The 27,224-nt window shown below is 38.5% G+C and overlaps 1 pseudogene; it reads left to right on the forward strand.

Moving 5' to 3' along the window:
* On the forward strand, window positions 1–27,224 carry LOC100607564 (annotated as a pseudogene).

Here is a 27,224-nt window from a genome sequence, read left to right on the forward strand (position 1 = left end):
ATGACTTTCTTGGACGTGCAGAAAAGGTCTGGCCTTAACATAGATTGGTGGTTGACAATCCAGAGTGCTGAACAGCCCTGCAAGATTCCTGCTCGCTGCCATCCTTTTGAAAAAGAATGGATAGAATGTGCACATGGAATTGGTGGTATTTGGGCAGAGAAAGAGTGCAAAATAGAATATGATTATTTCATAGAGTGTATACTTTGAAACGATGAGACATCTGAGTACCATCAGGAAGCAGTGGGATAAGCTGATAAAGGAAGGGAAGTACACCCCTCCATCTCACCACATGGGCAAGGGGGAGCCTCGGCCCCTAAGCAGAGTCCCACAGTGCTGGGACTACAGGTATGAGCCACTGCACCCAGCCGTTATATAATACTTTTCAGCTTTATTTCCTTCACTAAAAAATTGGGATAGTAATACCAATCTCAAACGATTATTGAACATACTGAGATTTTATATGCATATATACACAAACACATACATATATAACATATATAATTTATATGCATATATACACAAACAAATCCATATATAACATATATAAAATTTCCTCTAGAATAGTACCTGACATGGTAAATATTCAATGAATAGTCTTTATTATTAATAACTAATAATTATTAGCTAATAATTATGAATGGCTAGTAATTATTAGCTAATAATTATGAATGGCTAATAATTATTTAATACATTATTATCTTTGAGGATATTGTGAGATAATTTGATCAATATATGTCTTTCTATGCCAGAATGTTATCTCATCAAAAAAAAAAACGAGATGTATTAGTCTTAGCTTACTTTGTAGGCCATTTATGATTGATCACCATTAGTCTCTTATTCTTTTTTTTTTTTTTTTATGAGATGGAGTCTCGCTCTGTCACCCAGACTGGAGTGCAGTGGCATGATCTTGGTTCACTGCAACCTCTGCCTCCAGGGTTCAAGCAATTCTCCTGCCTCAGCCTCCCGAGTAGCTGGGATTATAGGCATGCACCACCAACGCCCGGCTAATTTTTATATTTTTAGTACAGACGGGGTTTCACCATGTTGGTCAAGCTGGTCTCGAACTCCTGACGTCATGATCCGCCTGCCTTAGCCTCCCGAAGTGCTGGGATTACAGGCATGAGCCACTGCACCCAGCCGATCTTGTATTCTTGAGTTAATATAATACACAGTTTTAATCTATTCATATTTCTCAGTTTGTGAAATCTTTGGCTGAGTTTTTAATGTTTCTTTCTTTTTGGAGACAGAGTCTCACGATGTTGCCCAGGCTGGAGCCCAGGGGCTGTTCACAGGCCTGACCCCACTACTAATCAGCATGGGAGTTTTGGCCCGCTTGGTTTCTGACCTGGGCCTGTTCACCTCTCCTTAGGCAAACCGTGGTCCCCTGCTCCTCGGTCACCATACTGATGCCAAACTTAGTGTGGACACCCAATTGGCTTCGTGCACTAGAGTCCTGGTGCACTAGAGTCTTAGTGTGCTAAACTCCTGGACTCAAGCAATCCTTCTGGTTCAGCCTCTTCAGTAGCTGGAACTACAGGCACACACCACAGCACCCTACAGTTTTTTGTTTCTATACATGATGAAATAGAATAAAACCTTGCTTTTCTTAAACCTAGTATTAGGTATATCCCAAGTACCATCTGCCATTGCTGAGAACCCGGAACTAAATAAACGGTTGAGGAGATGAGCTTTCATTTATAGCTTTACTTGTGAAAGGTTGATCTGGCTTCAGTTTTCTTTGGCTGTCAGTTTCTAAAATCTCTGTCAGTAAGAGATTTTGTTGAAGTCAAGAAATCAAATTATAAGAATATGATTGGTGTTTTTAATTCAATAGCTAATTTTGCACAATGCTATGTTTTGTTGTGGATGAGAGGATAAAGTGACATTAGAGATTTATCTCAGGTTAAATAAGATTTCATTGCTTTTGGGTAGTGAGTAGACATACAGAAGGGTGTTCATTTAATCTCCAGAGAAAGTTTAAATGGGTTTCTGAGTGTGCCAAAAGATAACCGTTCGGGTTTAGTTTATAAGCAGGATTCCTTAGCCATCATTTTTATTTCCCTTTTTATAGTTTCTAAAATAACATTAGCTCTAACATGCCTAACAGTCTCGAGAAGATATATCTTAGTTTGTGATATGCACTCTCTGTAATGGTTTACCATCACTTTAGACTTCAGGAATAAAGTTCAGTAATTTTAAAACTCAATGCCGTGACATAGAAAACCACTGGCATTATTAACTTTCAAATCAATGAGGACAGTAGAAGAATGTTTTAACAAAAGAGCTAATGGCTGTTTTCTTTAACCTATGGTTGGAATAATTAAATAGCATGGCCTTTTCATCCAACACTAAAAGTAAAATGGAGAGTCTGATATTTTATATCTGAATCCTGTAGAGGATATCGTTGGCACATGTGTAATAGGTTTCAATTTTATTCTTCTTTTCTTAAACAGATAGTCTTCATAGCAGCACCATATGATTCTTATTATTTAACATTTATTTAGTAGTGGCAATAGATTTGACTCTGCATTGAATATCAGAGAGTATGAGTAATTCCTTCCTGGTGGGCATAGTATGAAAATCAGGCAAACCAAACCTCAATATTAAGAGATAATTATCCACGATACGAGGCAGAGGCAGAACATGACACAGGTGCTCTGCTCTTTTAGGAGGCATCTTAAACAAAAATGGAGGCGAGAGTGCCCACACCCCAGTGCTGTCATGTGGAATACTGGTGAAACAACCCCCTAAAGCTGACTTAAAAGGCACAGCTGAATTGAGCACAAAGAGAAACCAACGGGCTTGTGGATGTTACTGTGCCTTCAATGAAGCTTTAACTCAATAATATGACGATTTAAAAGCAGATGTGATTTTCCTAGCATTGCTACAGTTTCAGCCACCCAGCTATTTTGCTCCTTTCTGATTTGGAATGAATTATTGATAAGGAATACTTCAAAGGTGTGCAAAAAATTATTTTGCGTTTAGTGTTTATAAAACAATGATGTTGATGGAAAAAGAAAGCCACTGTCAATATTTCTCTGAGACTAAACAATAACAAAGTGCCTTCAGGATTCATTTTAATGAGAAATACTAGTGTGGCTCTGTGGAAATCTCAGGACAGGCAGTGCACACTAGCAAATTAATTATAGGTTGGCAGCCAGGCAAATGTAGGAGGCTTATGGTGGCACTGTAGAAAATAAATATTATTTTAATCAGCAATACTGGCTTATTTCCTCAAAGGTAACATCAACCTTTAAATGTACAAGTCACATATATGTAGAAAATGATTTCAAAACAAGGGGTGCATGGCTTTTCTGACTATTATTTTCAAGTTAGTATTTGCACAAGGTTTCCTCAAAATAAGGCACAACTGATCCGTTAGTCTTGTCCACGGTCAGAGAACAGGGTTATCATTACCGACAGCATTTTATCTAAGCCTGACTCTGATCTGTGCTGGAGGAGACATTGACTTTCATGATGGTTTTATGGATCGATGATTCAGGTGGTTCTCCAGATAGCTCTGCTGGATTCCTGGGCCCTGTTTGCAAGTCAAAGCTGCGTCTCCTCCCCTAGGTGGAATTTCTCAGTTCAAGGATTCACTTCTTAGCTGCCTCCAGCTCCTGCAGTTGGCAGCTGACGGGGCAGCGCTGTTAATGCAACCAGAGTGTTTAAAGCGGCAGGTGATAAGAGACGCTGGGATTCTAACAGCATAATGAATTAATTCGCAAACTCACTGAGCACAAATGATAACTTTGGTACAATTTCCAGTTGCAATTAGGAGGGGACTGCATTGTTTCACAGGATAAAGGTATTAGTCCTGATTCTTGTAATGTAACGTGTAGTATACTGGTATCTTTGAGGAAAAGCTAGTTTCTGGATGTGTGAATTTGCCCGTGACCAACTCCTGAAATGGATGCAAATTAAAATGAGTGATTTCTGTGATAGTGAATGTGCTGTAGCGTAGACTCTATACCCAGATTCTTAAGAGGGGGCTGGCAGAGTCTCAGAATTTCATTTTGCCTCAATGCTTATCCAAAAGCAGCATAACCAGCCCCTGTTCAAATGTATCCCAAACTTTTATTATATTTTGAGTTCATCCAGCCTGAGCATGCAATTGCCATTTTGTACTTCAACCTGTAACTATTTCAGTGGCTGCCTTCAGAATCAACAAATTTGAGATGACTTTTAACTTCTGCATCCATTGTGGAGAAGAATCATTCATATCTTCACCCATTATTTCTGGCATTCCTCCAAAATGTTTCTAGCAGAAGAAATACAATTTTAAATACCAAAGTCAAGTTTTAGAAAAACAAATTCTACTTTTATCAGGATTTGATTGGCATTATCAACAGTATTTTCAAAAAGAAAATTGTGAGTTTGTGTTAATGAAAACGTATGCTAATGTCTTTTAAAGAATTATTTGCCATTATTTTTTTCTTTAGATTGCTATACTACTAAAAGTAATCAATAAAATCTATTGTTACCTGTAGAATGCTCAGATAAGTACTAGGTATACATGGCTAATTAAAAAATACCATTTGATGATAATAGTGGTGACAGACATAATGATAAAATACTTGTTCTTTCAGATGACTGACTTATGCTGAAATGATATATTCATTCAATACAATGAATATTCAATGCAATTTAATAAATATTCATTGGACACCTGTGCTAGGCCCTAGGGGTATTAAGATGAGAAAGATTCAGTATTTTGGGAGATTATATTGCTACAAATATTCCCTCCTTTTCCTATATGAGGATTATACTTCCTGCCTGTGGCCATGTATCTTGCAGTGTGTCCTGAGGGAAGGGAATATGTATATTTCTCTATTCTTGGCCATGTGACTAATTTTAGCCAATGACCTGTGAGTGGACATGACTCATGCTACATCTGAGAGGCACTGTGTGTTTCTAGCAACATTCTTACTTTTTGTCTCTTCTTGAGAATGGCATATCTCAAAAAGGAGCTGCTCTTAATCTGAAACACAACCCTGACTTTAATCTCAGTCCTGGAAAGAAAAGATTAAACAAAGCCACAGCAATTGACTACAGCTGCCGATATGTAACATGTCTGTTGTTGTAAGTTGCTGAGACTTTGGAAGTTGATTTTTCACCATAGTGAAGCTAACTAAAACACTTTACGTGGCATTAAACTACAGTAACTTAATTCTAAGGCACTAAAAGTTGTGACAAACTGCACAGAAATTTACGACCCAAAAAAGAAATAGTTCTAGTCCAAGAATCCTACAAGCTCAAGTTATGTAACATTGTCGAGATGTACTGTGAGCAAATTACCTTTGGGTTGTTCTGGCCAGATTTGGATACTGAAAAATTTTAGTGAATTAATTGTGCAGCTATCTCCATTGAGTGTTTAGGTTACCAAAAGGAATAACTCTGCCGTAATTTAATTGTCCTAGATGTACAGATCTGGTCCAAGTCAATTGGTAGTTCAAAGTCCAAGCTGCCATGCTTTGTTTATCCAGTGGAATGAAAATTAAGGCTTTTTTTCAGGACAGTTAACATGCCAGAGATATATATCCACCCATTACTAATATCTCTTGATGCTTCTCAATAATTAGATATCAACAAACATTTGCATCTTTCCTCTCTTTCTCCTCCTAGGGTCCGGGTCATCGTGGATGGAGAGGACTTCTGCCTGAACAGAAAAAATAGACATTGTGTGTTTTGTCATATGTGTGTTTGCCTACGTCTGAGAGAGAGAGAAAGAGAAAGAGAGGGAATAAAAGGTTTAACTCAGTTCACACTGTAGTATACTTCCTTGAGAGTTCTCTTATACACCTGAAAATATCAGACACCAGATGAAAATCCCATGACATTGTAAAGAAAAAAAAAGATTATTTAATGTATTTATTTTTGTTGTGTCTTTTTAGAATGTTTTCCTATACACCCTTTGCCAACTGCCTGTCCTTAGACTTGGATGCCAGGACAGGACACTGGCTGCTGTAGACATTGCTAGTGCTCCCCTGTGTTTGGCCCTCTTGTTGTCCCTCGGAGCATGGCAGGCTCCATCTCCCACTGCCCCGCGGCTGGGTAGGTCATGTGATGGGTTCTAGCCAATGGACCCGAACAGGGGTGATACAGTCACTCCCTGGGCACGGCTCTCCAGAACTCCTTTCTCTTGTTGCAGTTACCTTGGAAGACTCATGTTGGGAGGCCAGTGCCACCAGATGGAATTTGGACAGATCCCGACTCACTGCTTGGACCTGCAAAAGACTTTTTGGGAGCAAGACATATGTTTTTATATATTATTTTTACTGTACCAGAGTCTAAGACAACCTATGATTTCTGAACACTTGTCACTTTTTTGCCTTGGAATTAGTTGCTTTTTCAAATCTGTCCTTCCTTCCTTCTTTTCTTTCTTCTTTCTTTCTTCCTTCTTTTCTTTCTTCTTTCTTTCTTCCTTCTTTTCTTTATTCCAAAAGTATTTATGAAACCAGAGTCCATGCTGGGATTACAGTGACAAACAGTATAGCCACAACTACTGCCCTTATGGATTCATGGGGGAGTGAGAATAACTCACACTGAAAACATTTTTTCCCTGTACCAACCACTCTATCAAACTATCTCATTTAATCCTCATAACAACACTGTGAAATAAGACTTATTATTATCTCTATTTTATAGATAAGGAAACTGGCCTTCAGAGAAGTATATGACATATCTTGAATCATGCAGACAGTGAAGGGCAGAGTTGGGCTTCAACCCTGAGCTGCTTGTTGCCAAAGCCTTGGTGTTGTACACCAGGCTATAATAAGGAGTAACTTTTGGTTATCTGGAGAGTTTGATGCAAACTCATCATTATTATTATAGATCTGTCAAAATTAGAGATTTCTCCCCTCTTTGGGCAAGAGTTTGTACTTTGATATTTTGATCATAATGAAAAGGGTATCAAGAGAGTGGGACCAAAGAGTTCCATTCCCCTTACTCTCTGTCTAAAACAATGCCCAGCCATATTCCAATATTGCCCTCAGTGCTTTCATCCCTCTCTTTAAGGTGGGATTCCTCGTTTGTGCGGACAGCTTCATGAATCCACTGCTGGGGTCACTTACAAAGTGGTGGGCACGAAGAGGTTTTTCTCACAGTTTTCAGTAAAGCCCCTGTGAGGATAAAATTTCTATCAAAGGGAAGGGCAGTAGGGATCCTTTTTCCAGGGAGAAGATCTCTGTCTGCACCAGTGAGGATGTCTAATTACAACTTTAAAACAATATTGTTTGGAATACAAAGTGAGACCTTTCCTCCACTTATTTATCATTTTTTTTTTCCATCAAAGGAGCAAGCAGGACTTTGAAACAAATCAAGTTTAAGTGAAAATTTTTAATGTCACTGCTTTCCGCCCCCCACCGGTGACTTATATACAGCTTATTTTACTGGAAGGGTCACAGAAAACTTTGGCTTTAACTTAAGGACATTTGATAATAGTAACTGTTTGTTAATTTCAGTTGCTTCTCCTTAGCAGCAAATTCTCAAGTTCTCAGGTCCTTTAGGGCAACTCTCAACTCCTGCATTGCGGATAACAGCAGTGTTTCTCAAAGTGGAGACCATTGATCACATCTGATCATCTGAGTCTTCAAAAACGCAGATTGCCAAGTCTCATTACAGATTTGTTGAATCAGAGTCTCTGTAGATATTACCTCCTAGCACTGAGCGTTTTCTCAGGGTCCAAGGTGGTTATCATGCACGCACTTAAGTTTGAGAACCAGTGTACTGGCACCTAGAGTCTCCTGGCAAAGGTTTTGCTTTCACAAAGAGCAAACATTTTAGCTTTTTATTCTTGTCCTCCTTCCCCCGTCCCACTCTGTCTTTAACCCATTTATGGAATAGTCTTACAGAACTTCTAACAATAAATTTGCCATTAAAAGTGATCTACTTAGAATGGAATAAACATTCTTTTTAGGGCAGAAATCAAATATAGGACCTTTGGGAAACCACAGCTTTCTTTGTTGATCTCCATTAAGCATATTGAAAGACAATTTCTCCCCTTAAAAGAAATGTGCTTACAGACTAAAAAACCTCTCTTTAAACAGTTTCAAAAATTAGATTCACCGCCTTGTGCATCTATATTACCTCAAGCAGGCACCTGCAAAGATACCACATGAAGGCCTACCAGAAGAAGGTGAAATTCAATTTCATTTTGTACATCCTTCATCAACGTTTCACTATTGTGCTCTCTTCTTTTGCATTTGTTTCCTGGGCACACATTTTTCCTTTCGCTCGACCACCTCCCTATACCTGTTTCTACATTTATTTTAAGCAAATATTTAGGCTTTGAGGCTAAAAGACTCTTCAGACCATTTACAATGCAGCCCAGGACTCAGAAGGATTAGCAAGAGGGAGGAAGAGGTGAAAGCCAGGCTCTCCCTGGTGCATTTGAGGAAGACTGGGTTTACTAGAAGAAATGTAATGATCAAAACTCACATACCTGTGGGAGGCTCAGAGAGAAAACATCATTCCAAATGTGTAGTGGATAAATTACCCAAAGTTACAGGAAAAAAGAAAAAAAACACCTCCTGGCTGCAGCAAGTTACGTAGGCTATGAATTATTTTATTGAACAGCATTAAGTGCTTTCCTGTTGGAAAATGAGGGACTTATTAATTATTTTAAGTTCGAAGTAATTAAGTCAGGCACTGTCAGGCTGACACGGTTTTCTCAGCAGGCGGCTTGATACATTCAGCAAAATGAAGGATTTTTCCCATATGCTGGGCTATAGGTGAGCCAGTTGGTAAATGTGTGGCACCTTTTAATTATACCTCACTGCAATATGTCGCTTGTCTTATGAATTATTTGATCATTTGTTGCTGTCTCATGAAAGAGAAGATATTGTTGAGTTTCCCTAGAAGGATGTAGAAGGAAGAATGGGGGAGTGTCTGAGTTCATGGAAAGGAGGAAAATCACCTCTGTGGTAGGTACTTTTTCAGATTATTTTAGGACCTGACCTGCATGTGACCTCTTATTGTAAGTTCTGGGAAAGTTTCTGTCTCCACTGGCTAGCAGTTGTGAGAAAGGTTTTCTAGCAGGCCACATCAGGACTGGATGGTAGGAAAGACTGAAAAGCTGTCCCTAGTTGGCCTCCCTTCTGGGGTTTTCCTAAAAGCCTTCCTGGTTACCAGCTGCCTAGCTAGATTCCAGGTGCATGATGGAGAGCCTTTTGATATGGACAAGAGACAGGGAAATACTGGGTAGAAGACAGTGGTTCCTGGTAAAGGCCCCACCCTCAAGCCTGGAAACCCATGGCCCTAAAAGGGAACAGGTATTCCTGTTTGCACACCCAAAAGTTGCCTTTTCACCTGCTATGTTCCCCTATTCTGTACCCATATAAACCTCAAACCCTAGCCTCCACAAACAGATTAACAGACGAGCAGAAGAATGACAGAGGAGAGAAGAGAAGAAGCGTCTGAACGTCGAGAGGAGTTTGACTGGGGATGGTGGGAGAGGGGATAGGCTTCTGGGTGGCCAAACTCTAAAGAAATATCATTTTCCCATTCCATCCCCTTTCCAGCTCCCCATCCATCCCACTGAGAGCCACCACCACTCAATAAAACCCCCAAACTCACCATCCTTCAAGTCCATGTGTGACCTGATTTTTCCTGGACACTGGACAAGATCTCAGGATACAGAAAGCTGTCACGCTGGCCCTCTGCCCTCGTGAAAAGGCAGAGGGTCCACTGAGCTGTTTACCATTGGCAGATGGAAAGGCTAAAAAGCACACTGTGACACACACCCACTTGGGCCTTGGGAGTCGCAGGCACCCACCCCTAGACATTACCATGGGGTCGGCGACCAAAATCACTCGCCATAGCTCCTGCGCCTGAGTGTCTGCAGGTTCCCCTTCCGGTAAGGGATTTGAGCGCATGAACAGAAGAACCACATCCCTGTCACATGTCCTGTGAGGGGGGTCAGGGAACTCTCCCATTTCACTTTGAGCTCATATTTGCTTAAAAGAGGAACAGCGCAAAAAAATGGAAAAACGGGGGCTGAAGAGAAATTTGCAGCTGGAGAGATTGACTTAAATATGGCTGCAAAAGTTTTCTAAGATGTTTCTCTTAAAAGGCTCAAAGGTCCCCTTTCATAGCAATAGGTTTCCAACCCTTTCTTCCATCAATTTGATAACATTGGGAACAAATTTGTCTTTGTCATTCTTACTCAATGTCCCTCACCCCTACCACCCCCAATCCAACACCAAGTGCCTACTCCTCTACCAGCCCTCTGTATAACAGAGCATGTTTGTATCCTCAAGGTTGCCATATGTCGGTCATTTGTCTCTGGTCCTCCAGTGTTTGGGAAATTTTCTTTTCTGGACTCAAAACTTATTTGTTCTTCCTCTGTGCCTTCTGCTGGATAATAACTAACTAATAATGACATTTGTACTAATGTGTTTATCTAATCACTCATTTATTTAAATGCTATTAATTTACTGCCTACTTTTTGCCCTGTGGAAATGATACACAAAACAAATGTGTTCCTTCCCTCCTAGAACTTATCTTCTTATGTGAAAAGAAATCTTTCCTGGCTCCCATATGTACAGACCCTGAACTTCGTCCTCAAATTCAAGACGGCAAGAAGTATTATATTTACTTAAAAAAAAAAAAATTCACGTAACTTCAAATTCAATCCCTTACCTTGCTGAGCTGGTGAAAAATTCAATCTAAGTGACTTTTATTCTAATGATCTATAGTATGTTTATACACAGAGATAGGAAAACAAAGTAGGCCCCTTCATCCCCTGCAATACAGAGTTCTTTCCACAAAATATACATAATTTAGTGGCCACAGTGGGGAAGGGGGAAAGAGTACAACATGGAAGGGAAGGGTTCAAATTTCTTCCAGCCCTCTGGGTGAAGAACGGGGGCAGGGAAGGGCAGGGGTAGGGAGAGGAAACCATCAGCACTGTGAGGATGGGGGACACAATGAGTGGCCATAGAGGGAGACCACAGGCTGGAGGCACAGGGTCTGGGGCATGAGTGGAGCATCTGAGGTCAGTGTTTGTGAAGAGAGGGGTACACCAGTCTGGGAGTCATCAATAGAAATAAAGCAAGGGCCAGGGAGCAGGGGAGGAGTGATTTCCTGTGAATGCTTTCTGAGGAATCCTACAGTGGCTGTGAGGTGTGGAGGAGCCCAGTCAGGAGCAGGGCAGGACTGGGGAGAAGGAGGAAGATATTCAGGAGAGAGGAGGAGGTGACGAACCCTTGGAGCCTCATTCTCTTATTGGCTGGAGGCCTCTGAGGCTCAGCGACTAGGAAGGAAGGCTGAGTGGGGAATGGGACCAGCTGGCTGTGGGGATGAGGGTGGGAGAGGTGCCTGCTGGTGAGAGAGTACCTTATCCAAGTGTCCCTGAGCCCTCAGCCCAGAAAGATAAATAGACACATACATACCCTTAGAAACCCCGTCTTTTTTCTTGATGGGGACATGTTGCACACAGTCCTACCCAATGCCCAGAACCCAACTGCAGCTCTGGTCTGGTCCTGCTGGTCATTTAAACACACACCAAACCTCCTGCCCTCCATTCACAGCTGCTGCCTAGAGTCCCCTGCCTCCGCTGTTCAAGGCCCACCCCACTTACTCCCTTTCTCTGACGTACCTTCAGACTCATCCTTAGCCCATTTAGGTTGCACCTACTCATGGAGAAAGTGGTGGGGGCATGACAGGACCTCAGAGAAGGGGATGGCCATGGTCTTCAACAAGGAAGATGACTAGAGGCCAGTTTGAAGCTGGGAGAATAGCTATGTAGGCTCTAAGGGGCCCCCACCTCCTTGGGGGATCAGTCCTCAGACCCTGGTCCAGACTTGATTCTCGAGGCCCACAGTAGGGACTCCTGCCTCTCATATGATCACCAAAGATGACACCATCAGTGAGCAGAGGGTGGGACAGTACTAGAGCCAAGCGGAAGGAAGCAGCCTGGTAGGGGTGGAGAGAAGAGACAGAGCATACTGCAGAGCAGGTGAAGTCTTAGCAAGGGACCACCCACGGGGTGATGAATGTCCTTGAGCTGAACAGCAAAAAGATGAAGAAAAATAAAAAGATATTTGATAATTGGATGACAACCCAATAACTCTTAACCCAAGGCACAAATCACCAGATGGCTCTGGAGTATACAATTCATTATCAGTGGCTACTGTTTCATTTTTTCTGCATATGAACATTAAAATGAACGCTATCATGGTAGTAGAAAATTGTGTGTTGCTCAGTGCAGCAAGTTTCTGTATATAAGATAAAGACAGTCATCAAGTTTATAGTCAAAATTCATAAACTCCACAACTCTGGGTATAATAGCTCTACTTTAACTGTAGAAAACCACTCTTATTATCTTGAAAGACAATAATAACAGCTTTTTTTGCAGATTAAAATATTCGGTTTTCTTTTTTGATTACCTTTTACATAGTGTTTAAATAAAAATGAAATTATTTTGTCTAATTTCCCAGAATAATTTATTTAAACCATATTCATTTAAAAAGTTAGACATGTTTTTTTCTGCCAAAAACACAAATCCAACTGCCAATTTGTATTTGTAGTGAAACCATATTTTATTTTATTTATTTATTTTTTTTGAGATGGAGTCTTGCTCTGTCACCCAGGCTGGAGTGCAGTGGCGTGATCTGGGCTCACTGCAAGCTCTGCCTTTGGGGTTCACGCCATTCTCCTGCCTCAGCCTCCCGAGTAGCTGGGACTACAGGGACCCGCCACCGCGCCTGGCTAATTTTTTGTATTTTTAGTGGAGACGGGGTTTCACTGTGGTCTTGATCTCCTGTCCTCGAGATCCGCCTGCCTCGGCCTCCCAAAGTTCTGGGTTACAGGTGTGAGCCACCACGCCCGGCCGTGAAACTGTATTTTATAATGTTACCTTGCTGACTATGTTTTATATAAGTGAACACTAATAAATTATTTAAGACAAGGTTTCAACTCAACTCTATCAAACTCTTTGGTCAAAGATTTAATATTGATAACCTTATCAGCAGTATTCAGAGTTGGATTACAGCTATAAGCATTTTCCTGGTTAAGCTCCCCAAGACACTGTATAAAGGTTTTAACAGAAGACATCATGTTGTGCAGTTTAATGCATGTTTGTAAACACTGCTGCCCATTGGAAGTATTTGCATGAACTGGAAATGTAGATGAAAATGGTTATGAAATTTTAAATGCTCATTGTAGTAAACTTGTATTTTGTAGATTTGAAGGTATAGACTTTTGTAAGCAAGTTCATAAAATGGTGATTAGGTTATAAACATTAAGTAAAATGAAATTAAAATAAATTATTTTCTATTTGGTATGTTTTGAAGTGATACTTTATATTGCAGTAGTACCTATAAAACAAACACCTAGGCCGGGCGCAGTGGTTCACGCCTGTAATCCCAGCACTTTGGGAGGCTGAGGCGGGCGGATCACGATGTCAGGAGATAGAGACCATCCTGGCTAACACGGTGAAACCCCATCTCTACTAAAAATACAAAAAAATTAGCTAGGCCTGGTGGCGGGCGCCTGTAGTCCCAGCTACTCGGGAGGCTGAGGCAGGAGAATGGCGTGAACCTGGGAGGCGGAGCTTGCAGTGAGCCGAGATGGTGCCACTGCACTCCAGCCTGGGCGACAGAGCGAGACTCCGTCTAAAAACAAAAACAAAAACGCCTATTACAAGGGTGAAAATTTAAAAAAACTTATCTAACATGTTTGGATTTGCTTACTTGACCCTGTGGAAATCCTCCCAGTCAATGAGCATGCTGGGTACATTTGGCCTTTGTTGGGCTCTGCCAAAAACTTATGAACTGAAATGTAAAACAATCTCTTGCCCTATACTCTTCCCTTTCCATTAGAACATCCTATTATGCTTACTTTTTAAATTTGATTTTTTCCAAAGTCTATATTTTTATTACTCATTACCGTAAAGCATAGTTTCAATGTATGTACAATATTGGAAGAAAGTCACACACACAAAAAAACACTTAGAATAATGACTTTTCTGGTGTACACATATAGCTTGGAAAATGTAAAGATGCAAACACAGAGCTTTGTGAAGTAAAACAGTCACCAAATAACTAGTACAATTGAGGCAAGAATTTCTGTGAGAGAATACGATGATAAACCCAGAGCAGGAAATCAAGTGATTTCCAAAAGCCTTGGGAGAGAAGTCCTTGGATTCTTACCAAATCATAGTACATAAGTAGATGTCCGTTCTGCTTATGCTAAGGACCAGCCTTCTGCTTATAGAATTTGTACACTTAAGCAAATATTTCTGAATTCATGGCAGGGAGAGGCAGCTTTCTTTAAAGGAGAAATCATGTTGCATAAGTCCAGGATGCTAAAAGATAGTGTATATATTAAACTCTATGGAAAACTACATATGCCTTTCAATAAACAAATATTTATTTTCCATGTTGTCCATGTAAAACATTGCACTAGCTATTCTTTTTTTGTTTCATTTTTATTTTGAGCCACTATTTCCTTATAATAAACTAAATTACATAAAGAAATGTAGAAGCAGTAGAAAAAGTCAATTTGTAGACAGAGTCATTTTCTCTTAAATCTGAATTTTATGGACTGCAGGATATTGGCAAACTAGTAACCTATACCTCATTGAACACGTTAATTCTCAATTTCTCAGAAACAATTAATGCTGATTTATAGAACCTTCAAGTTAGAACACCTCAACCTCAAAAGTGCCCTTAAGTGCAACCATGTAATTGTCATCTCACATGGGCAACATTTAAAACTTTTACTCACTTTCCATTAACAAGATGGAATCATAGCACATTTTACATTTTCAAAAATATTGGAAATAAATTGACGTTTGGCTAGGCATTTTCTTGAAAACTGAGCTCAGCATCCATCAAATTTAGCACATCTTCCTTTGCCTAGAAAGGGAACAGAATGGTCATGAATATTGTGTTGTTACCATTGGTTAACATTTTGGAAATCTTTTAAAGGCACTGCTGTCTGAAAAGTGACATCTCTTTTGGTGTTTGGAGGAGGCTGACATGGAGTGCACCACTTGCCTTTCTGTGGGTAGATACTTTCATGTCTTTCATAATGACTGCATATTCATATTGCTGAAATGTGGCTTTCTGTCTGAGCTAGAGCTCAGGGACAGTTTTGAATTGGACACATCATGTAATGGACTAAAAATCAAGAAGAAAAAAAGAGACTTGTATTTACAACTGGGACAAAATAGACATTTACAATAAAATTACATGTTTGGTTTAGCTTGGCCCCTAGTGGATGGTAATTCTCATTTTCACATTGAATTGGTAGACTTTGCTCAAATGAGGTGCAGAACCAAATGACCCTGGAGGCTAAATTACCTCTTCACTTTGGAAATGGCATTCACCTCAAGCCAGTTTTGAGATGAATTTGTGGTGAGTTGATAGAAAGCCTGGAAATATTTGCACACTTGGTAGCAAGAGTGCAGATAAACAGAGATGCCAAATTCAGAAAACAAATTCTATGCCATTCCCAGTGAATTCAGAAAATAATTCCTTATCTAATTAGCACAAGTTTAGTACATAGGTTTGACATTAGTGTTGCCTAAAATTAAAGAACGATTTGCTTTTCTTTTGTATTCTTTAACTAAAGAAAATTTAAGAATAATTTTCTTTCTTTTGTAAGAGTCATGTTAAAAAAAAAAAAAAGCAGCCAATCAATCAGCCAACCAACCAAACAAACAAGCAAAAAATCAGGCATTTTCAACTTAGGAACACTCAAGGTACACTGAGGAGAGAGGGTATGATTTTGGCATTTTGGACCTGTGTGCAGCAGCTTTCATGTGAGCTCGGTGATGCCTGCCATCTTTCACCCCAATGAAAATGATGCCATTTGCTTGCGATTATAGACTCCTATTGATTTCCAATTTTCACCAGGCATGTTCAAATCCCTCGGGCTCTGGGCGCTTGTAGATTCTTATCAGTCTTGCAGGGAAGAAACAATGTGGTAATATAATTGGCTCAGTGTAGCAATAAGACTCCTGTTCTGCTTCCAATTTAGTTCTTTATTGCAATATCTTGATCATATATATTGTCATATATATTTAGAATTATATGTATCTGTATCTGTATATCTGTGTATGTGTGTAAATACACACACACGAACTTAGCATTTAGCACTAGTAGACTCAAAAAATTTCTCAAAGACCAGACTAAATTTTAATAAAGCCAGGGCTTATCTATTATATATGTAATATATATAATAACTTTATGTAATAAAGCCAGGGCTTATCTATTATATATGTAATATATGTAATAACTTTATGTAATAAAGCCAGGGCTTATCTATTGTGTGTGTGTTTGTGTGTATATACATATGTATATATATATATGTATATATTTGCATATATATTTATGCATATCAGTAGTACCCTGAGTAGATTAGGTTGTGTCATATTATTCCTTTAGCTTGCTGTGACTTCCGACTCCAGAGTAATGATTGGTTCACAATTACACTGCAGCTGCTGTCTCAAGAGCTACTTCTGTGGGGGAATCTGTATTCAGTAAGTGTTTATCTTATGTAGTACAGTGCCACCCAAACAGTTCTGAGCTCTTACCAAAAAGTCATCCTTTAGAAAGCACACTTCACAACTGTAGTATGTAACATGCAATTACTTCCCTTTTATCATGAAATATCAGAGTAACGCTTTTATTTGATCTAGGAAAAGGACTTTCTAACAATTCCAATGTTTTTCCTGAGGTTGTAGGTTCTAAATTTAGGTTCACGTTCTAAATTTTAACTTACCAGTTAATACAGAACATGAGGCTTGATGTGTGCTAAACCATAGAGTCACACTAAAAGTTAAGGTGATTTGCCAAAATGTGGAAGAAATGTAAACGCTTACATTTCAATTTATCTCTGAAAGAGTAGACACTAGTAATTGCTTTAGGGAGCTCACCAAGATGAAAGAAAGTAAACAATCTTAATTTCTTCTTTATGGGATTGTTACGAAGTCCCTGCTTTGGATGATGCCTCCCCAGAGACTTGTGCATTGTGCTGAAGCTCCATTAGAGAGAGTGCACACTTTGATCCAGCTACTGCACTGCACGTGCTCTGTTATGTGAAGAGCATGACAAATCTGCATACTTTCCAATCTTTCCCTTTATTTTCTTTTATACAAACTTAGAGTGGAAAAATAAATCTCTGATAAAAACAAATGTAGCAGTATTATAATCCTCATGTAGTCTTGCTATTAAAGAAAAAAAAAAACACCTCTGCGTTTTAGATGGAAATACAAACAAAATTATTTATTTGTGTCTGCATATACTCTTTATTTTTACTTTCTGATCATTCTACTGAGACTGGGTTTCAGTAGAGTCCCCAAGGTAATGGAGCCTGGTGGCTAATCCATTGAGCCATACAAACTCCATCTGCTTACTCACTTTGACATTTTAATAATATCCCATTTGGACCTTTGTTCAATTTTGCTTTGTGTGCTACATCTTTGTTTTAATATTACAGCTGAAATAATTTATTATAATGAATACTATCAAATCTCACTAATTAAAACACACAGAGAGATTTTGTATTTTTCAACTCTGTATACTTTCCATGGAAAATGGACCCATTAAAATTTGTCAATGGACAATCAAATTGCCCTCTTAATTATTGTTCATTGTGTATTTTACTTGGAATAAAAGAAAAAGTATGCCATTTAAAAAAAAGTAATACCCTATCTTATTTCCTTCTTACTTTGAAATTTCTTATACGAAGTTTTTCTCTGTAAATACAATAATAGATTATTCTAATTATATAGTACAGTAGGAAAGTTTCAAACACAACTGCTGATGACGGAAGTAATATTAAATGCTGGCTTATTTTGTTTTATAAATATGTGATTTCTTTAAATGAAGATTGATTATGACCAACTATTTATATACATAAGTCATACAAATAGTGACAGACTTGTAACATGCTGCATGTGTTGCCCTCCAGGACTTGATTGTATTCAGCATATGTCACAGTCAAAAGCTTATTAACTATTATTGATTAATTAATATATTTCTTCTCATTCATACCAAGATAGTGAGGAATATCATAGATGGAAGAATTAAGACTTAAACATGCATTAGAAGATCCCCAAAATATTTAGTCAAATCTTAGTAGGACATGAAGTACACAAAAATACTGTAATGTAACCTAGATTTTGCAGAAGACACAGATGGTAAAGCAAGTGATACATCATTTGCAGGATGTTAAGTTGCAAACAGAAAGTTAAGCACGATCCAGACTGTAAAGCAATGTAGGAGTCCAAGTGTGAAGAGATTTAAATAATAGAACAGTAACATGCAACATATTTTCTCTTTTCCCAAGTAGTCTCAGTATCAAGAATTTATCGGTGAATGCTGCTCTAATAAAATAATGATTATAGCTTGAATTTACAGAGTCTTCTTCAGAATGTAATAACCTTTTGCACACATCTCATTTAATCTTCTTGACAACACTATGAGGTCAGTATCCCTATACTTCGACTTAACAGATGTGAAAAAGGAGGCTCAGAGAGGTTAAGTGGGCTGTGAAATGTCACTTGTCTAGTAAGTGGTGGAGCAGAATCTCAATTCAAGCTTGTGACCCCAAGCTTAGTACTCTGAATTTCATCACCCTCATAGTCTGGGCAATATCTTGGGCCCATAACTTATGCCCACATCTCAGAGCTGATTCATTTATTTCAGTTATCTTTACAATATGTACTAATGGCCATGGTGTTAGCAACTGTCTAGTGATCTGACAGTCTAGTGATCTAATATAGATCAGTCATGCAGACAGTAAATACATGGATTTGCTGTACCAAGTTCATTAGTTCTACCATACATTAAAAATCTGTAGAGTAAAAATGAGATGAGAGGTGAGATATTAATCAGACAATATGGCCACTGAAGAGACAGCTCACCTGTATAATGAAGAAGAAATGCAGAACAGAGAAAAAAAATACAGGCTTTGGAGTTGCACAAATCCAGGTTCAGATTATGAATCTTACATATACTAGCTGAATTTGAGCAAGTTAAGTAATCTCTATGAGCTTTAGGCAACTTCTTTATCTGTAAACCACAGTGGGTTTTTTTTTAAGAATGAAATATCTGTAGGGTTATTGCCACATTATAAGCACTCAGTAAAAGTTACTGCTATTAATATAATTCTGACATTGCATCTAAGCATCACATTTACTTCAACTAGAAACTTTCAGGGGATATAATGTTAATAATTAAATCATAAATAAAGAATAAAACAATTGTTATCAATTTACTAAATATTTTAAATACTTGAAGGACTAGACAGTAATCAGGCTATTTTCTGGGTGGTCTTGAGAAACAGTCATGATTCATATCTAAAATTACACTTAAAGAACAAAGAAAATTTCCAAGAATTTATTCAGAAATAAAATATGGTCAGTGACAGAAAATTATAATTATAGCATTTAAGAGCAGATGGGCTGGGCATGGTTGCTCATGCCTATAATCCTAGCACTTTGGGAGGCTGAGGTGGGAGTATTGCTTGAGCTGAGGAGTTCAAGACTAGCCTGGGCAATATAGCAAGACCTTGTCTCTAAAGAAAAGTAAGTAAATAATAATAATTTTTAAAAAAAGTGGGGAAGTCAAATTATATTTGATTTTATCAGCATAATGATAAATTCAAAAGTGAACAAATATCAGTAGGTACCCAAAGATCTAAACGGTGTCAACTTTCAATATTGAGAAACCCTATCATTAGGTCATGCCAACAGTTGAACTAAATAAGCAAAGAAAAGGAAAACAGCTATCAGAACCATAATAGATACTTTACTCGCATACATTTAATTCTGAAATTTAAGAATGGTCAATTGATAGTAAGCATCCTATTATGATGAAAGCTTCAGTTCTCTCATTAGAAGAACCCAGATGGTAGGCCAGGTGTGGTGGCTCATTCCTGTAATCCCAGCATGTTGGGAGGCCAAGGCAGGCGGATCACCTGAGATTGGGAGTTTGAGACCAGCCTGACCAACATGGAGAAACCCCATCTCTCCTAAAAGTACAACATTAGGTGGGCATGGTGGCGCATGCTTGTAATCGCAGCTACTCGGGTGGCTGGGGCAGGAGAATTGCTTGAACTCAGGAGGCGGAGGTTGCAGTGAGTCGTGATCATACCATTGCACTCCAGCCTGGGCAACAAGAGCAAAACTCCATCTAAAAAAAAAAAAAAGAAGAAGAATCCAGATGGCAACTGATGATAAATCATTCAATTTTATGACAGTATTTTCATTCGGTTTTGTAATGGAATAACTTATGAATGACTAACGCTATATCTGGATTGAATTGGGCCCACCAAATTATGAGACTGTAGGCAGAGGCAACTCAGAATCTTCAGTCTGAATCTAATAGGTAAAAACTGATTAGGTAAATAGAATATCTTCTGTATATTCTTAATATTAGCTATTTTTCTTTGCACATAATGTAGGTGACCAATAGATAAAGTTACATGGAAAAAGTCCAAGAAATCGAAGATGAAATATCATTAGCTATAAGACGAGAAAGAAAAGATAAAGATATCTGTGAAGAAAACCTAAAGGGACAAGGTCAGAGAGATAGTAAGTCTGTCTGACCTTGATTGTAAGAGCAAAGACCGAAGCCTCAGACACCAGAAGGAAAGAACAAATGTGAAAAAGATGAAAAAGACAAACAGCCAGAAGTACAACTCTGGAATCATAACATGATAAGTTATCTTGAGTTCCATCAGTTTATCTTTTTTTTTTTTTTGAATATGGAGTCTTGCTCTGTCACCAGGCTAGAGTGCAATGAGCCACCGTGTCGGGCCCAATTTATCTTTTTTTTTTTTTGACAGAGTTTTGCTCTTGTTGCCCACGCTGGAGTGCAATGGCACAATCTCAGCTCACTGCAACCTCCACCTCCCAGGTTCAAGTGATTCTCCTGCCTCAGCCTCCCGAGTAGCTGAGACTACAGGCATGCACCACCGTGCCCGGCTAATTTTGTATTTTTAGTAGAGACAGGGTTGGTCAGGCTGGTCTCGAACTCCCGACCTCTGGTGATCTGCCTGCCTCGGCCTCCCAAAGTGGTGGGATTACAGGTGTGAGCCACCCCCCGGCCCCCAATTTATCTTTTTAAATGTAGCAAATTCACCAATTAAGTAGACTAGTAGAGATACAAATAATTCTCTTGAATTCCAAAGATGATAGAAATTAAACAAAATTTTGAAAAAAAAAGTGAATCCAGGTAAAAGCTTCAATTAAAGAACCAAAAGGATGTTTTTTCTTTGCAGAAATACTTACAAACTAAAAAAAGATTTGAAGAATATTCAAATAAATGCAAGTCCAGACTCAATTGATAATCCTGAGATCGTTAGATTAATTTATCACCTAGCAAAGGTCAAATATTAAAATATGGGTAGGGAAATAATATCCTTTAAGAGTCTAAGGAGACAAAAAATGTGTGATCTTAGCATAGTTTTTAAAAATATTAGCTCCAGTTGCAGTATTTCAAAGTATAGTAAAATTTCAATTGAGCAGTAATTCCTGTTAACCAGAGTCTATTATCTTTAAAAAAAGGTGGGGATAATTTTCAAGCCAATACACTCATACATGAGTGATTTCAGTATGCATTTGGATAAATTGCCTCCTCCTTCTTTATCTCAACATTGGCAGCTCAATATTCGTATGTTCCAAAACTCATCTCTCAGTTGATTGTTTGAAACTCAGAGTACATATTTTTAATAGCATCAGGATAATAATACTACTTTGCGTGTGAAGCTCACAAAAGAACAGGACAGATCTGATATGCTCTGCATTGATAATAAAAAGAAGCTATAGGGTTATAGTACCAATGATTAAAATAAATGTTTAAGTAAAAGCAACGTTCAGATTCTTTGAGTTATCCTATTACCACACTTACCTAATTTATGATTGACTCGGAGACTTCTACAGTAGGGGTGAAAACCAAGCTTCCATTTTCCCCTCTCTGATTGTTCACAGAAATGACTGATAATAGACAAATTAATAGGAGAAAAAGGCATATGAATTTATTTTATGTGCATAGGCACAAGGGAATCACAAGAGTGTGATTACTCCTTAATCCAATGATGTTCAGATGCTTATATACACTTCTTTATAGGGCAAGGGGAGATCGGAAGTGTAGAAGTAAATAATTTTGCCGGAAAATGAATGAGCTTAAAGAACAATGGCCTGGGACAAAGTTCCTCTGAGCTCTGGGAGAAGTGGTGGGAAGGTGCGGGGTGAAACTTCACTGTGAACAAAGGTTGTCTTATTATGCAGATAAAGTTTTCCAGGTAATCTTTTTGAGTTGCCTCAGAAGAACACATAAAAAGTGTGTCTGAGCATGGCGAAGATTCTCAGTGTCTTCTCTTTTTCTGGTATTAAAATTTTCCTGTTTATTTGATGAGATTCCTAGGGAGGGGGTCTTAAGACAATTGCATTTCTTTTGGAAAAAGGTTTTCCTAGTGACATCAGGGAATTCCAGAGAGGGTCCTTCTTGGTGCATCAGAAAAGAAAGAGGATCAGAGAGACAGGTGCAGGGCTTGGGAGGAAGATCAAAGACCTTGGTTCTGAGGCTTATTTCTGAGGTCTTTTAATTTCCTTTAATTCAAAGCATTCAACATCCAAGACACCATATTTTGATGTATCATTTTTAAGCCCCAATACTACCAATAGCTGAAGTTCTTCTAAAGTCCTAGAAGGCAAAGACTGAAAGTTTAATAATGTTTACATGGCAGAATATTAGTTTCAGGTTAAATTCATGAAACAGAAAGATTGGATATTTTATGAGATGTTAATTTGCTTTATTAAATAATGCTGTCCCTTCAATAATAATTTATGTTGCAGATTTATAATATTTTAGTATTTTAAGTTTTTATGAAATCTTATGTTGATACATTTGCTTTTAAGAAAGATTATTGTCCATATTTACAAATTATTTGATGGTAAGTCCTTCATTAAGAATACGGCATCCAGGCTGGGCATGGTGGCTCATGCCTGTAATCCCAGCACTTTGGGAGGCCAAGGTAGGTGGATTACGAGGTCAGGAGATTGAGATCAGCCTGACCGACATGGTGAAACCCTGTCTCTACTAAAAATACAAAAATTAGCCAGGCATGGTGGCACACACCTGTAATCCCAGCTATTCGGGAGGCTGAGGCAGGAGAATCGCTTGAACCTGAGAGGCAGAGGTTGCAGTGAGTGGAGATCACACCAGTGCACTCCAGCCTGGGTGACAGAGTGAGACACCGCCTCAAAAAAAAAAAAATTAGTCAGACATGGTAGTGTCTACTTGGGAGGCTGAGGTGGGAGGATCCCTTGAGCCCTGGAGTTTGAGGTTACAGTGAGCTATGATCATGCCTCTGCACTCCAGTTTTGGTAACTGAGTGAAACCCCATCTTGGAAAAAAAAGAAAAAAAAAAAGAAAGAGAAAGGAAAAAAAAAGAATACAGCATTCAAAATTCTAGGATGCTTTTTGATACCAACAACCAGTTTTCTAATTCTTTAAACAGCAACTGGGTGTCCAATAATTCAATTCAATTCTGTTACTATCTACCTAGAGCTAGCTCCAGATCCCACAAATTAAAGCTAAAGCAGTTCAGTCTTACAAGACCACCTACTAGAGATGCCAGTTGCAAGTCTTGAACCAGCTCCACTTCTGATTAACTGACTATAAACCGGCAGTTCCAATGACCTTCTCCTCATGTTTGATAATTATTAGAATGGCTCACAGAACCTAGAAAAAATACTTTATCCACTTTTTCTGGCTTATTATAAAAGATATAACTCAAGAACAGCCAAATGAAAGTGAGGCAGAAGGCAAAATATGACAGAAGAGGTACAGAGCTTTCATGACCTTTCTGGGCACCTTAATATGTTCACCAACCTGGAAGCTCTCCGAACCTTCTTGTTTAAGAGCTTTTATAGCACTCAATCTTCAGCCCCTCCTTTCCCTGGAGGTCAGGTGTAGGTCTGAAAATTCCTATTGTCATAGGATCCATAGGTTTGTATGACCACTGCAGTAACAGACCAATTACACTGAGATAGCAGGCTTTGCAGCAGGGAAAGAATTTAATAATTGCATGGTGCTGAGTGAGGAGATGGGAGGAGACCCTCAAATCTGTCCCCCCTGAGGAGTTCTGGGCTAGGACTTTTAAGGGGACCATGGTGGGTGAGGGGCTAGAAAATTGGAGTTGTTGATTAGTTAGGTAAGGGGGATGAAATCGTCTGGATGTGGAAACTGCATTTTTCTGTGAGTCAGCTTCTTGGGGAATTCTTCAGACCAGCTGGAATCAGTAGTTTCACGGGTATGCAGGATTGAAAGAATATTTCAAAGCCATAACTTAAAGTTTCACAGTGTTCAAGTTGTTATATATAGAGCAGTCAAGGGGAACTATGATCCTGTGACAGGGTCTACATGATTCTGATGAAACAGTCACCAAACAACCATGAGGAAGCAGGTCAGTGAGCCAGCTGGCCTAATGATTAATGCTTAGTGCTGCAAGCTTGGTTTATTTTCTTTCTCTCCCTCCCTTCTTCCCTGATTAATTCTGTAAAGTTTATAGGAGCAGTTTCACTTCTCTCTAATGGTTTGGTCTTTCTAGTGACTAGCACCACCTTGATGCTACCTAGGATTCCGGCCCTAAGTCACCTCATTAGCATAAACTTAGGTGTGATTGAAAGAGACTCCTTATGAATAACAAGACTCTCCTATCACTTAGGAAATTCCATGAGTTTTAGGAACCTGGTGCCAGAAACAGAGACAAAGATCAATGAATGTATTCCTGATTTCACAACAATTACCAAGCTACTTTATATACTTAGTATCTGGATACTTAGTATCCAGAAATATTTTATCACCATAAAAAGAAGGTTCAGTTCCCCACTTCCCTTTTATTTTGCATGAACACATTTTGAGAACTAATCCTTTTATAACTGAAGGAAAAAAAATGGTAGCTATTATAAAGACTACAAAGGAGGAAAGGATGACTAAGGAAGGAAATAATTTTGGGAGACCACTCCATTTGGTTAATTGAAAAGATAGAGTCAGTTGAGGCAGCATGGCTTTAGAATTAGATAGATCTGCATTTGAAGCTCAGTTCTAGCCCTTTCTAGGTATGCAAACTTCGTCAAGTTACATAATCTTTCTGGGCTTCAGTTTCTTCATCTATAAAATAGAGAAATAACAATAACAATTTTGCAGGATATTTCTGAGGTCTATAGTTAAATTATCAGAACACCAAAAAGGATTGTCTTGATCTGAAGTTAAATTATTTGGAACATTTATTCATGGTTGTATGAAGAACAAAAAAAAGCGAAAGCAAATCGGCATGTGTCTTGAGTATAAACAATGACTCCCTAGGGAAAGCAAAATCTGCAATAGAGAGGAGAGAGAAAAAAGTTTCATTTATTAGATAGCCAGACTAATCCTCCTGAAGAATGCAAGTAAAAACATGGGACTGTATATGTGTATTGCTGTTTGGGTCAAATGCTTAATCAGATTTCTAGAAAAAAAACAGCCTTAATTTGTTGGTTGTTGTTGCTGTTGAATATTATGGTGTAAATACTCTCACTATAGCTGATTTTAAGGTTCGAAGATGACATCATTGAATGCATATTTGGATAGAGATGTTAACAATTCAATCTCAGGATACAGCATAAGCCAGCTCCAGCACACCACTGTGTGTGTGTGTGTGTGTGTGTACCTTTTATATATATGTATATACATGAATAATATATGGACTATTCATATATGTATATATAAACACATAAAATCTTAAATGCATGAAATTGCTGACAAAATAGTGATGATTTATTAGAATGAAGTCTAAATAAAAGTTACTTAAACATTGGTGCCACTTTTGTCTTGAGGACATTTGCTAAAGTTGATGACGTTCAGCTTTGAACTGTGTTGCCTCCTGGGCCTGGGCAATGGCTGACTAAGCCTCAGGCTCATACAGGCAGGAAGCCTAAAAAGAGACAATCTCCCCATAAAAAAAGTCCAGGAGAAACATCCTCAGTGCAATCAGAAGGAATATCTCCTTTTCATCCTGCCATTGGAGACTGAGTGGAAATTCGTTATGGAGCTAATCAGATGAAGGGGGAAAGCAAATTGCCTCTGAGAAGTTTTAACCACTAGCCAGCCCTCAAATGGATTGGTAGCCCACATGAGCGATCCAAAAGACTTGTAAACATGAAGTATCTCCACACGCTTGGCATAAGAAAATGCAGATTATCTCCAGAGGAGAATGCGCTTTCAGCCCAGACTTCAAAGTATATCCACAAGTAGCTTTAGCATTTTTCAATTAAAAAAAAAAAAAGAAAAAAAACCATTAAGTACAGAAGGAAACATGTCATCATGCATGAGACCTTCAGAAATTAGATAAAGCAGAAACAGGTCCTCTAAGGTTTCAAATATTGAAACACAAAACAAATATGCCTAAAGAAGACAAAGATATTCTAGAAAACAGAAAACAAGAGATTACAAAGCATATCTTAAAAAGAATCAAATTCAATTTATAAATTTAGAAATATAATACTGTAAATCATTGCTTCTTCTAGATTAGCATGCGTAAAAATTAACCGGATAACTTGTAAAAACATAGATTCCTACGGGCCCTACTCCTGTAGATTCTGATTTAGTTGTTCTGAGGTCAGTTCTAAGAATTTTCATTTCTAACAAGCTCTCAGATGATACTAATGCTGCTGGTCTGAAGACCACACTTGGAATAACACTACTGTAAATAAAAGAGCTCAATGGATTGGTTTGACAGCAGTTTAAATCAGCTAAAGAAAGACTGAATAAACTAGAAGGAAGGTCAAAAGAAATTATTCAGAATGCATTCAGGAAATATAAAAAGAAAGGAAATACAAAAGAGAGAGATAAACAATAATGGAGAATGGAGCACGAGAAGAGAAAGAAAGGGTAGCAGAGGCCATACTTGAAGAAAATAACAATTAACATTGTTCAGAAGTGGTGAAAGATACAATTCACAGACCTGAGAAGTCAAATAAATCCCAAGTGGTATAACTTTAAAGAAATAAATAAATAAAGGAAAGATAATAAGCTTGATTCCTCAACCAGGAAAGTGACTGGTTGGTTTCCTTGTTTTCAAGGAATGTGACTGAGAAGAAAGAAAACGCGGCAGTCTGGAGATATTTCTCAGACGTTGGTCCAGGATTCCCTCAACTGTGGCTCTGCATCATTAGAGATTTCATTGACGGTTTGCGTATTGGTTTTCCTCTGATCACGGCATGA

This window comes from Nomascus leucogenys, chromosome 12 (genome assembly GCF_006542625.1).
Source record: "Nomascus leucogenys isolate Asia chromosome 12, Asia_NLE_v1, whole genome shotgun sequence".
Taxonomy (NCBI): domain Eukaryota; kingdom Metazoa; phylum Chordata; class Mammalia; order Primates; family Hylobatidae; genus Nomascus; species Nomascus leucogenys.